This window comes from Oryza sativa, chromosome 3 (assembly GCF_034140825.1).
Source record: "Oryza sativa Japonica Group chromosome 3, ASM3414082v1".
Lineage (NCBI taxonomy): Eukaryota > Viridiplantae > Streptophyta > Magnoliopsida > Poales > Poaceae > Oryza > Oryza sativa.
Window position 1 is genome coordinate 9,274,557 of NC_089037.1, and position 14,344 is coordinate 9,288,900.

General features: G+C 43.9%; 1 long non-coding RNA gene across 1 annotated transcript; it reads left to right on the forward strand.

Moving 5' to 3' along the window:
* Positions 1 to 2,149: 2,149 nt before the first annotated feature.
* LOC136355731 (uncharacterized) lies at positions 2,150 to 3,186 on the forward strand. The gene is made up of 3 exons (XR_010740047.1): positions 2,150 to 2,301; positions 2,391 to 2,498; positions 2,811 to 3,186. It is a non-coding gene; the product is annotated as an uncharacterized lncRNA (long non-coding RNA).
* Positions 3,187 to 14,344: the final 11,158 nt, after the last annotated feature.

Sequence of the window (14,344 nt, forward strand, 5' to 3'; positions counted from 1 at the left end):
TGAGCCATTGTTCTGTCCAAGCAGGCACACCGTACACCTGCCTCGCACGGTTGGACGCTTGCACTCTTCTGTCACCTTTGCACCCATCCACCCAGCTGCAATTTGAATTCTTATCGTTCTCTGCCTTATACCTGCTTTGATTGGAACGTGATAATCTCCTCTCCTTGCCGTAAAAACTGAACAGTTTTTTCCTTTCACGTAATTCTGGTGAAATCCCATTGTTGCAAAGTCCTTTGGACAGGTAGCATTTGATTTTGATCCAACTGCAGGACAGGAGAGAGAGAGAGAGAGAGAGAGAGAGAGAGAGAGAGAGAGAGAGAGAGAGAGAGAGAGCATTGTGGATCTCGCTACAGCGGCCAGAAAGCTGATGAAACAACTGGCGCGGTTAGCATTGGAAGAGTGTACTTTGATCTGGGACGCTGGCAGAGGCAGGGCTGCGGATTAAAATCATGGCAGAGCGGTTTGTGGGTCATCAGTGTTCGATGGGCGGCACTAATGGCGTTGTTCGGTGATGAATGTGATGTGGCCCTGCCTGCCTTGGCGTCTTGCACCTGCTACGGGCGATGCCGTTTGGTGCAGCCGGTCCCCCGCTTTACCAAATGGCAGCTTAAGCTTAACCCCATTTCTCACCAGCGTCAGGTCACTAATAATGTGCGTAATGCTAACTCCTTGTCTTAGTACACTCCTCCGTACTGAATTCCCCTCCAAGAACCCATTTCTTTTCGCCCCAGAAAACCGGCACCAAACGATCATTTAGTACATCTAAAAGAAGGTAAAAAAAATCAGCTACCGGTAGGAGCAAATGGCGTCGGTTTGATGCTGGTATCTGCAGAAAAATTCCCCTGCATATGAAGCCAGCCATCAACTTGTGTTGTTCGACTGGCACGGAAATTCTCTGAGCTGAGCTGAGCTGAGCGGGAGGGGAGAAAAGAAGAAAAATAAAAAGGGCAGGGACAAGAAGATAAAGGTCACGTGGAGTGCGTCGCGAACGAATGACGCGAGGAGCAGCGGTGGCCTCGCCACTTGTCGCGTTGCTCAGCATGATTGGATCAAGCGTGTGTGGCGTCCCATGATGGACCTGTCAAAATATAACATCGAATTCAGATCACTTCTGCTGATCAAAACCGTGCGCAGCGTGCAACCCCCGGCCCAGTTCATACTTCCATTTCAACCAAAAGCGTCTGTACTGCAATCTGATTGAAGCTTGTGTGTGTGTGTGTGGCCATTTCGTCAGCAGTGGACATAGCTCAGCGGTGCAACTCCTTCCAATCTGTCATGAACAGATAGAATTTTGTATGCTAGATTGCTAGTACGACTCTGCAATCTGCATTCTTTTTTCAGGGAATTTTGGTTGGACAATGAGCGATGATCCAGTTGGTTTATTTCGACGATAATATACAGCTCTGTTGCACGGATCAGTGGTGGGCACTGTGGTCTGAACGTGTGATCCAACAAGCCCGGAGGAGGAGGAAGAGGAGGAGAGCACCTAACCGTCTCTCTGCTCTAGCTGGACGGCCACCATCTCCAACCCAAACCACTTCAGTCAGATCAGGAGATGGACCACTCCTCCCCCCCTCTCAGATGCCCTCCCCCCAATAAAACCATCGCCATCACAAGCACACCCACAAAAAGAAAAAGAAACCCCAAAAGCCCCCCCCAAAAAAAATTACAGTACTACACTACACATGAGCAGTTGCAAAACCGTGCAGCGGTGCACCGTCTCACACCGTGTCGTACTCATACGCGTCACGTACACCGGTACACCCTGTTGCCGTGCTGGCCCCAACGCAAACCAAACCAACCGAGCGCACGCGCGCGCGCGCGAGAGAGAGAGAGAGATCGAACGTTGCACAGCTCGACGTTCTCGCGCTCGGCTAACGCGGTGAATTCACGGAGGAATCACAGGGGAATTCACGGAAAAGGATGGTACACGATCGAGTCCCCCTCGCTTTCGGTTTTGGGGGGGGCTCGTGGCCGCGGCGGCCTCTTCGGCCCGGGAAACGAACGAACGAGACGGGGGGGACCAAGCGGCGAGTGCGTGCCCCCAGTTTAAAATGTTTTGAATGCCACATGCGTCCATGTGTACTTGGAGGCGACGCGAATTATTGGCTGCCCCTCCGCTGCGCAGCTTGGATTCTGGATGGATCACCCTGGATGGGGTTTTGGATGAGGGGAGGGCCTCAGGCAACAAGAGGGGAATCTCTCCCCCCCAAGTTCGGATAGATGGTGATTAGCTTAGCTAGTGTGTCTTATCTCCTACTACTAGTAGTAGATCCATCAGTTTCCGATAATTCTCATGAGGTGACAAACTGACACTCCTCCAATCTCAAATCTGTTGTTTCTGATGAGTTACACAGAGATGATCTGTTTTGAACGCATGAATTCTGCAGGATTTTTGCGTTTATCTCGCGGATGGGTGTTTCTTGTCTGATCTCCATGCATGCATGTCCAGTTGTCCATTCATCTCTGTGTAAAAACAGAGACAGATCAATGAACAGGTGATTTCCTATTACTGTCTGATCATAGTATGCCGTTAGCAGGTGGGGCACTGCAGAACGGAATCTATGCAAGCACACATCATCAAGCACGCGAATAAACCCCACATCCGAGCTGAGCATGCTTGTGCCTAATCCAGATGCAAAAGCAGCCACTTAATTAGCATTTAGCAGCTCGTTCCTGGAAGTAGAACCACCCCCCCACACACAACCCACTTGCAGTTTTGCATATCGCTGTACTTGCACATAGTAGTCAGTACATGTCAATTTAGCTGTAAATTTGCCCTCTCCTCTCTCTTTTTCTCCATGAAACAGATGGATTTGGATGTGACCCCAAGGAAAGAATATACCATTCATACATCCCTTTCTTTAAATTGTGGAAAAGGGAGGTAAACAAAGACGTGTTCATGGGAAGTCGGCTCACTGAAACTTCAGTAGCACATTTGGAGAGATTCTAGAGTAATTCTAGTACAAATAATTTCCTTTTGCTAGTGTCATTAATCTTTTAATTTTGTTGATTGTTTCTGCGCTTTTTCCTATAATTATATGTGGTTCAACTATTTAGAGAGCCCATTTGTATTTTCTGAAGGAAGATGCCTTTTCAACGGGATAGTGTCAGTGTAAATTAATGTTCTTAGGCTTGTAATGATATGAGTTGTTAAAAGAAACGCCCAACAGCATCCAAAGAATACATTTTTGGTTATCTAAAGAAATAATATGTTTGTCATGTGATCTGATCACAGCTCTAACTTTAAGCGTACCGATCCATGTGATTTCCCAACCTGGCTACATTTGCTCAACAAAAAGAAGAGTTAAAAAATGTAATTAGAGGTGAAAAATATTATTTGATCCAATGGCCTATGGGGAACTAGGCGTGACCTGTTCCTCCAGGAAGCAACAACCTGTTCTTGTAGAGTAGCATGGAGGTAGCATGTGACTGAGGCTCCCTTCACATGACGCCTTACTTTTCTTCTAATCAATATAGCAAGAACCAGTCTGGTAATTTTGTAATCACTTGTCTTTGCTTTAAAGAACAAAAATATTCATTCTCAAGTGGAGTTTTGTATATATAGATTTATAGTACTCTGAAAAGATAGCAAGGATTTTGGAAAAGTATATTCATGCCAGTTGGTATAGGGCAGCTAGCTAGCTAACTTTATTAATCTCTCACCACCAATGGCACTGGTGGATAATCTTAGGTAGGAGATAGCTAGGCAACTTTCTAGATCAAGGTGAAAGTGCATTAATGATGAACTTAAAAATAATTAGCCAATTTTAAGCTCATGGCAATATATGTTCACTGAAAAGGTCAACTCATTAATTGCTCTCTTACATGACAAGGGATCAAACTAGTCAACCCATGAACTATCTATTTGCAAAACCCTTGTATGGTCTCTAGATACAAAAATGTATGTTATTCACAGAAAGACAGTTTGATATTTTTCATGGTTTTGTCCAGTTTATTTAAGCTCTCACAAACTGATCCTATCAACAAAAAAAATCTATAACCGAAAATCATCATAATTTTAAATTGAGAATGTGGCAAGACATTGCAGTGGATTTCACACCCAGAGGGACAAGATTTACCCTGCTCCAAGCAGCTACTAGGAAGGCCATTTTGATCAAAGCATGTGATGAGACACTGAGCCCACACCTCCCATGTGAGCTACTATCTTCACTTGTTAAACCCTTTCTTAAACCCCTCCTACTCCAATGATCCAATGTCACATTTCCACTATATATGTACATATGAAAACTTGACAAAAGAAGAATTTTCAATAGCAGCAGTAGCATTAATCAAATAGGCACCACCATTTTCCTCTTGTCTTAGTTGGGAAGTTGGTGAGAGTGGCAGCTACTGCTCCCCAGTGCAGACAACCAATGTGATGCACGCCTCATTATTCCCTTTCTCCTCCAAAGATGGGGCCCTAATTAGAGGGGGGAGAACACCTTAATGATTAGCTAATTTTCTTAGCAAAAAGCGTCTTGCAGCACCACAGAATCTTGTGGTCAGTGAGGCTGCATTCTCACCTTCCATAAACTATATCGACAAAGTTCTTGTCACTAATAACTCTGCCGTAACATTCAGAACGGTAGCAATCCTCAAAAATACTACATCAGCTGTAACTCATGTTTGCTCTGAATCTCTGAAAAAATTGCAGCCAAAATTGGTGGATTTTTGTGTGGGTGTGCTTTTAAGGGTGACTGAAACTCTGAAAGCGTCGTCTTCTAGCTTGTTTTTATTTCTGATATCAAGATTGGAGCCAACCACCGGGCGATTCTGACCATCTAACAGATCGGCCGTCAAATGGAGATCGCTCCAGCTGACACTAATAATCAATATTATTCAGTGTAGACTTGAGGCGACTGTGACCTTTTCTATTTTTTGAAGCTTTCTATGATTGCGGTTAGATCGAACATTGTCATCACTGGCTGCATGTGACACTTAGCCTCCCCTTAATTAGCTATATATACATCCAATACGTAATTTGCTCTCCATCTGTTGCTTGCTTAGTCACAGCTAGATAAAAATAAAAATTAAAAAAGAACATATGGCACAAGCATGTGAATATACCATCCATTGTCTACCTTCTTCCCCTCTCCTCTCCAGCGTATCATGTGGTATGTATACATCAAGATTTCAATAAGAGAGAGAAACCATGTATGTGTGTATGTGTGAGAGAGAGGATTGTGTGGCTTGTAAGCAAAAAGCTCAAAGGTCCACTCTGAGAAGCAAGCAAAACCGATGGGAAAAAGCACAAGGGAGGGAGGAAGGTGTGTGTGTTCCAAGATCGATTAGAAACACCTTAAATACATTGGTTTCCTGGCATTTAGACCTGTGAAGCAACTGGCAATGCCTCATCTTAACAACACCAAAACAAAAAAAAAAATTGGCACAGGGGATCGTTACAGTCTGCAGATGAGATGAGATGAGATGGAGCTGTACGCCACGGACAGCGATCGGCATTTAGGCCGGGCGCTTTCAGACGGTGTGGCGCCTCCATCCCTGGATATGGCACCGGCTCTCTCTCTCTCGCCCACAAATTCCCTAACTACTACTGCTATTTTCTGCCATTCTGTGGTCATTGGCAGCGTTAGCCACGAACGAGAACCGGAGCACATTCCCCATGTTGAGATGCTCAGTTTCGCATGTTGAACGGACGCCTTTTGTTCTCTGAACGCTATGCTTCTTTTTTCCTTATCTGGATCTTCTTCTTTTTGTTTGGGTGAGATTAGGCCAACTGAACAAACTGCTCCTTGGGGGGCTCTAGCTCCTGCCAAACCAAGATCAGCTGAGAATTAGCTTTCTCTTTTTAGTGAGGAGTGCAGTAACAAGTTGTTTACTAATTACTGACAGTAACAGTGACTGTACGTACTGTATACTGTAGTATAGAACTATATTTGATTAGTGGTGGCAAATGGCAGTGCATGTTGTTGTTGAGCTAACCGTAGCTCCAAGTAATCATGCACTACTGCCCGATTAAAATACGTAACCGATCGATCTTATGCTTCCATTGGTACGGAGAAAAGGCCCCTGATTATATTTATCTTCCATCAAACGGGTGTTCCCCGTACTACTCACTCGGCAAGCCGATCATTACTGTCTCCAAGGACCACAGTGTACATAGCCCAACCATGCATGTGGCGTATTAGAGCGAGATTTCGCCTGATATAAACCCCAGCCACGATAACAATCACTCTTCTCCATGTGACATGTACAACATTAAATATTTAAAATTTAACTTGTATATATACCCACATAATATAATACTAGCCTTGATCTGTAATCAATTGATTTCATGTTATTTACATGTACAGGAATCAATCTGCATCATTTCAGTTTTGTCCTGACTGCTGATTTGATCGTAACTAAAAGCTGGAGTTATCTCTGATACGATCTTGGACGAACGGGATTGTACATAGGTGGGCAATGCCGAAGGTGTCACGCAAGAGATACCGGTAGCAGTAATAACACTAACAATTAATAAAGGCCACATGGCCAGCCCATAGAGGTTGTCTCACAGCTTGGTAAGGTAAAGAGGATGAGACCCATGAGAAAATTTTCATGATGCACGAGAGGGAAAGGAAAGGGAGGTGCAAGTAGAAGGAAGGAAGGAAGAAAGAAAGAAAGAAAGAAAGAAAGAGGAGGGTGAGAAGTGAAGAAGACCAATTGCAAGTTGCAGCTAGCTAAGCTGCCCGTTTGGTGGTGTTGCCATGGGTTGTGCAAGTGTGCGCAGCTCTGTGAGTGTGATGCTACTGCTCTTTTTCCGGTCTTCTCGTTGCTTGCCTTTCCTACGCCTCTCGGCTCTCCCCGTTGCCGGCCTTACACGTCAAGCAAGCTCACCCCCCCGTAGACCCACGTTTTCCTGCGGCCGGCCACCGCGCACCACCGGGGAGACGACCGTGCTTGGCACAGTTGTGCCGCTGACGGGTGGGCCCATAGCTCCCTTGCAGCTGGGAAGGGGAATTAAAACAAATGCGTGGAGTCAAGAACAATTCTGTTTTTAATTTCTTCAAGTAACCTCTTATTGGAAATTGAATAAATTGTACTTCATCTGTTTCACAATGTAAGTCATTTTAGCATTTTCCGCATTCATATTGATGTTAATGAATCTCCGTTTCACAACGTAAGTCATTTTAGCATTTTCCGCATTCATATTGATGTTAATGAATCTAAATAAATATATATGTCTAGATTTATTAACATCAATATAAATATAGAAAATGCTAAAATGACTTACATTGTGAAACGGAGGAAGTACAAGCAATGTATTGGAAAAAAAATATAGGTTACGTACTTGCGTGCTTATAGGAAATAGCGGTTCTAAATGGAAAGGCGACACACTCGTTACCGATGCCAACGGTGACTAGGGTTGCTAGATCCAGCGAAATGGCCTGATGTGGTATCTCTCTAGTAAGCAAAGCAGCTACAACACGGAGCGGCACTGTCAGAATGATAGCGGATTGGTTGCCACTACCGGTGATCGCTGGGACGCGATACTGGATTTGTGGGGTCTAAGTGCTGCTTAATCTAGTCCATTCGGATAGAGGCAAGTTACGTTGGAAATAATTATTCTCTATTTTTACTGGATGGCATTTGATGAGCGAAGGCACTTGCAAGCTGTAGGATCTAGATCGTATAGATTTGGCCAAAGGTACTAGTATAGCGAAGGAGCTTGTTAGAGGTGGATGGAATAAGGATGGTGCATGAGTTTTTCTTTTTTGCAGCGGGCCAGGCTCATCAGGCAACAAACATCATAAGCTTATAAGCTTAGTCTTGTACTCCCTCCGTTCCATAATATAAAGGATTTTGAGTTTTTGTTTGCACGGTTTGACTACTCGTCTTATTTAAAAAAATTTAGAATTATTATTTACTTTTTTGTGACTTACTTTATTATCCAAAGTATTTTACACACAACTTTTTGTTTTTTATATTTGCATAAATTTTTTGAATAAGATGAGTGGTCAAACACTACAAGCAAAAACTCAAAATCCCTTATATTATGGGACGGAGGGAGTAGTATTTATTTTTTAAAAAAGAAAATTGTTGTCTCTTAGTTAAGTCGGAATCTAAGCATTTCTTTAACATTTGATTGTGTATATCCAATTTTGGATATAGAGATCGGATTTCTATCCGTTACTTAAAAAAAAGAAATAATAGTTCACTGCTAATTGTGTGAGAGCCGTGGAAAGAAAAAGAGTACATGTGAGATGGCTAGATATTGTACTGGTGATTTTGTTAACAATAGCGAATGATAACAGACCAAGGGAGAAGCATCAAGCATGATGCTGCCTATTTGCGTCTATAATGATGGATAGCTAGTGCGTTAAGCAAAAGCTTGCCGAATTTCTCTTTTTTTTTCATGAGGCAATGTCATGTTAAGTTTTGGTGTGGTAGGGGTGCTTATTGGCAATATTTCTATATACGGAAAACTATTGAAAGCAACATTGGTAGAAGCATTAGGCATTGCATATATGATACTATTTGACTTTCCACATAAGTATTGGAGTGCATCGTAGGCCATTGCAATCGTAATCGCAACAAGCACAATATATTGTTAGTGGCTTAAACATATTCCTCGAATAGATAGTGTAGTTAAATGCTCAAATAATAAAGAGGAATATATATATATATATATATATATATATATATATATATATATATATATATATATATATATATATATATGCCCTGACTATCAACTAAGATAAATTTTATGGTTCTTAAAATGGTATCTACATGTATCACAATTTTACATTAAAAATTTTGGTATCTCAAGATAAGTAATACCTAATTACTTAGAGGTACCAAATATGATACCGCTCAATATCTTCTTAAAGATGATAAAATTATTTATTAACTAAATTTTTTATGTCTCTTAGTATTACTTTATCCGTTCTATATGGTTGCAGTTTTAATAATCTTATACATGCAGATCCATTCCTCGTGGGTTAACATCTATCCTTTTATTAAATATAAAATGACAATGTTACCTTGGCTCATAATCTACTTGTGAAACCTTACAATATGATAGAAATCCCGTAAGGCAGAGGACCTGTTTAAATTGGTGTCATTTTAAATCATACTATTTTTTTTATAAAATTGATAAATATATGGACATATTTAGTTTGGTACCACACATTGATAATGCCTAGAGATTTTTTTTTTGCAACACCACGTGTAGCCTATCCTATTAAAATTTGATAATGTTGCCAATTTATCAAAATTTTGGTATTGTCAAATTTTGGAAAGGTTCATTTTGGCACTAATCTGAACATGCCTAAAATTTTCGGCTATGACCAAAGTTTGGACACTAAATAATTCAAATAAACAAAATTTATATTCCTAGCTGTGTTTTGATTTGGGAAATTGGTGCATTTTTCCTGCTGTACACATTACCATGCTCAGCTCACCAACTGAGGATGTGATGTGTGTACCTGGAATTTTTGGCCGGCCAAACACAACCCTGTCAATATATAACATAACTTCCTCCAAACAGAACAATGAAACAGTAGAAAAAAGAAAAGACACTTCCAAAGCAAGGGTACTGTACTTCAGGAGCTCAGGGTAGCCGGCCGGCTGCTAGATCTCTGTCAGCTTTTTATGGACCGATGGAGAACAAAAGCAGAGGACATGGCGTCCCAGCAACGATTGGTATATATCATTAGCAATGGTCTATGTAACCAAAGGTGAATGACATCCCTTTCCAAGAACGTTTGGTATCTTTGGCGTTTTTACCCTCTTTTGGCAAACAAAAAGAAAGAAATAAAAGAAAAAGAAACACCTTCGTTGCTATAGTTGCCTCTGCAGTTCACGTGCAGGCAGGTACGCAATCTTTCCCTTCCCATCACCTCTGCTTTTTGTTTCCTCCTAATTTGTTTTATCGCCAGCAGCATAAATTCCCAGAATGCGGCTGGACCAATTTTAGCTTGTTTGTGCCGAATTTGATAAGGACATTAGGGATAGAACAAAGAAAGGGAAGTCGTTGAGAAAAATAAAATATTTGCAAAGAAAAAGTCTTGCTATGTACTCCGTATGGACATATCAGTATTACATTCTCTATATGAGGATGGGTCATATACACATGATATTATATTAAAACACATGGTTAACTTAAGGTAGGTTGGACAACCGTATATATGGAAGGAAAAGAAAAAGATATGTTGGACAGACTTAGGAATAATAATAGCTGAGCTTGGTTGTTGTGTATGCTGCGGTTGACTTAAAGGCTTAGTTATTTTCATATTATTTATCACATTGTTAAAACGGATTATTTGCTCCATGTTTCAAAAAGTATATTTGAAATAAGTATTCTTCAGTTGACCAATTGTTTTAAGTTATTTGTTAAAATTATTTATTATAATATTTAATATTATCGCTATAATCAATTAGATAATTTGCACCCATAATTCAGTCAACAATATGTTTCAACTTAGACTAATTTTTTAAGTCATGCCTATTGTTGTCATATATATTTGACATCATCTTATCATCTTTTCGTTTATACTTATGCTTATAATTATCAGCCAAATTTTGAATTTTCAACCTTAAATTTGAAGTTGATTTGAATTTTTTTTCATCGAAGTTAATTTTTCAGCCTTTGCTTTTAGATCGCTAAAACATGTATATAAAAGTTTTATTCACAAATTAATTTTCGTTTCCAAATATGCGAAACAATGGGGCCATTGGTTCTGCAAAGAATTAAATAATCATATCCGGGTGCATTATGTACAAAAGCAAGAAGTTAAGTGCACCGCATTTACACATGACAATGGGCTAATTTTGGATAAAATATTATCACAAAATCAAGGAATTTCTTCCTCATCTATTTTTGATAGTCATATTTCCAAATCTGAAAAAATTATTTTTGATAGGCATATTTCAATCCAACAACCTATTCTCTTAATGACTTTCTCGGATTTAATGCGTGACTCTTCATTCTTCCACACAAAATTGGCTACATGAGCATCGAGAAATGTGAATAGTAATGAATTGCTTATTTACGAGGAATGACTAGTAGCATATTTAAATAGATGATAAGTAGAATTACTTATTCTTGATCTGTGTGCCAAGATGAAATATGACTATCAAAAGTAGATGGAGGTAGTATTTCGAACTCCTTGTTCGTCACATTTCTCCCTGGTCTCAAAATAAAGAGTAATATAGCCTGTGTAGCCATCTTAGGCCATCCACAATGGGTACCCCTGGGTCGTCCCCCCGCTCACGTCGTCCGCCGTCCGTCCGCTACGCGTGTCCCTGGAGAGAGGCGTGACCCCCACGCGGGGAACACGCGCCTCTAGCTCCTCAGCTCCCTTTTTCTAGAGACACTCCCTCGAGGCTACGCATTGCGGCGACCCGGCGCCCCGTTCCCTGTCTCCTCCCCCGGTGTTTCCCCTTTTTGCCCTCACCGGCGGCATGGCGATGAGAGAGAGAGAGAGAGAGAAAGGAGAGAGAGGCGACGGCGACGAGGATCTGCGATGGCGACGACCAGATCCGGCCACCAGCCGGCGACGGGCGAAGACGGCTTCCTCGCGCCGCGGCAACCGGCGGCCACCAGCCGGCGACGGGCTCGGCTTCCGCGACGGAGACGATGACGATGACCCGACACGACCCCGCATGCGCCTCGGCTTCCTCTGCCGCCACCGAGCCCACCACTGTCGGCACCGTCACGGTCTCCTAGCGGATCTGGCTGCGGGGGGGGGGGAGATCCGCCCACGACGACGCCGGATCTGCCCCCTCCGGCCGGCGGCGAGTAAGAGAGGCAGCGGCGAGGGAGAGAGAGAGAGCGGCGCGGCGGCGAGGGGGAGAGGGAGACGCGAGGGGCGGCGGAGAGGGGGGAGAGAGAGCGGCGCGGCGGCGAGAGGGAGAGAGAGGGGCGCGGCGGCGAGAGGGAGAGGCGCGCGGTGGCAAAGAAAAAGAGAAGAAGGCGTGGTGGCAAAGAAAAAGAGAAGAGGGGTAGGAAAGTAAAAATATGAGTGGGGGCTTTGTGTGTTAGGACACCCATTGTGTACAGGAGTATCTCTACCAGGTTGCTTCAGATCTTGAGGAGTCCATTCAGGGATACCCTACACTGCAAGCTGAGTTTTTTTACGGTGTCCTCGGTTAGTGAGAACACTCTAGGAGTGTCTCACATTATGGATGCCCTTAGATGAGAAATCGGCTGCATTTGCATGACATCCCTAGGTCATTCTAAAACTTTTAGCGATTAATTTGCCGCTGCAAGCAACAGAGGGCGTCAATATATATTGTTCGGAGTATATATTAGCAAGCATGATACATACTACTAGTACAGTAGTAGTACTATATATGTGTGTGGACCATATCACCATACTCTTGCAACAACACGTTGTAATAGCACACTCGAAAACACCTCCTCGGTAGTGTTTGGACCAGCTAGCTAGCAGCTATCGTTTCACAAATTAAGCTGCGTAACTTCGAGACCACATATCCCTTGCCGGATCACAGCAAGAAACCGGTCATGTGCACGTCATTGCTTCGTTTTCTTTCCTTTTTCTTTTCCTTTTTAAATTTTGTCACCTCTATCTGCTAGCGATCGATCGACCCAGCCATTTGGATATATTGCACACAACATAAGCGTACTGTACGTGATGCACGTTGCCGATATCATCCCTTGGCCCACCGACTCCTCGCCGCCGTGGTCTCGCGCGCGAACGCACGCACGCACGCAGACGCAGGCATGCATGCACGGAAGTGGTCTTCCTCTAAGGCCCCACACGTCGCGGCTGCAGCAAATCCAGCCGTATATCTGCACGCGTGTACTACTACTTGTAGCTTCTGCCAATCTGCATGGCATTCTGGATGTGCGCCTCGTTTTGTAGGAGTATTTTTCTTTCTGTACAAAGGAATGGAAAAGGGTGTATATATTTTTTATTATAAATTTTGTATCTCTCGATACTAAGAAATATTAAATTTAAACTAAAATTAATTTTGATACCTCCTATTATTTCTCTTAGATTCTAAAATTTCTCATTAATGCGTGTTGTCGGTGACATGGGACCGGGAGTATCATGACTTAGAGACTTGAGGCAGACACGATCACCCACGTGGCCTAACCCCCTCGGGGGGGGGGGGTCGGGCCCGAGGGTGATACGGCCGCCCTTCTCTTTGTCTCCCCGAGGGGTCGGACCGCTCCCGTCTCGGCCCCGAGGGCCGAGGTGCCCCGACCCCTTGTGGGTTTTGCGCCGCGTATATGGGGTAGATGAGCATAGCGGGGCTCACCTAACCGCATTTATTGCGGTTTGGACGAGCGCCTCACGCCACATGTAGCGCAGTATGGCACGCTCGTTTATCCGGTCTGTGACCGGTCACAGATCGGTCAGATTGCGGGTTAGGTGGCAACAGGCCATCTGACACACGCCTCGCCCCGTCCCGTCAGGATGAGAGTCTCTAGGCACTCGTCCCTAGCCGGAGCCAGCGTGCTAGCTCCTGGAGATGGCACGTTGGTCCTGGTCAGATATATGCCAGGCTTTATCCCAACCATTATAAGCAAGACGTTGTATGAAGAAGGGCGAACATGCAGATTGTTAAACTGACACGTGGTGGACAAAGGTGACCGGTCTGTGACTGGTCTGACACTGGTTATGTCGCCGGAAGACAACCGTGTTCCCACGTTGCACCTGCTTCCGGCGGAGTGGAGGTAGGTATGGGCCGTCCCATCAGAAGGGTCACTCGGGCAGCAGCCGTTGCAAATCTCCGCCCATTTATGAAGAGATGACAGGGTGATCCCCGAGGTCAGACGAACGAGGACGCGTGGCCACACTCAAAAACAGGCAGTGTTTCAGCTTCCAAGAGAAGGCAAGCCAAGTTTTACTATAGATAGGATGGGCCCCCACCCAAAAAGAGAGAGAAGGAGAAGTGGTGCATGTGGTATCCCCTTGAGATATAAAAGGAGGACCTTGCCCACTTAAGAGAGGAGGTAAAAAAAGGGGGGGATGATCTGGAGAGGAGATCCCACGAGAGAAAAAAAAAAGGAGAAGAGGGTTTTTAGAATAAGAGCTCTCTGGCTCTCCAGCCCTTTGTAGCTTCTTCATACACAGATCCACCAGAACACAGGAGTAGGGTATTACGCTTCTCAGCGGCCCGAACCTGTATACATCGCCTGTGTCTTGTGCTTTTTCCATTCTCGCGAACTTTCCACAGACTAGGAGCTTAGAATCTCACCCAGGGCCCCCGGCCGAACCGGCAAAGGGGGGCCTGCGCGGTCTCCCGGTGAGGAGCCCCACGCTCCGTCACGTGTTCCGTCAAGCTGAGCCAAATCAGGAAACGCTCTTTTTCTTTTATATGTGTGAGGACATCTTCTTGATCCCATTATGCGGAGCATAGTTCT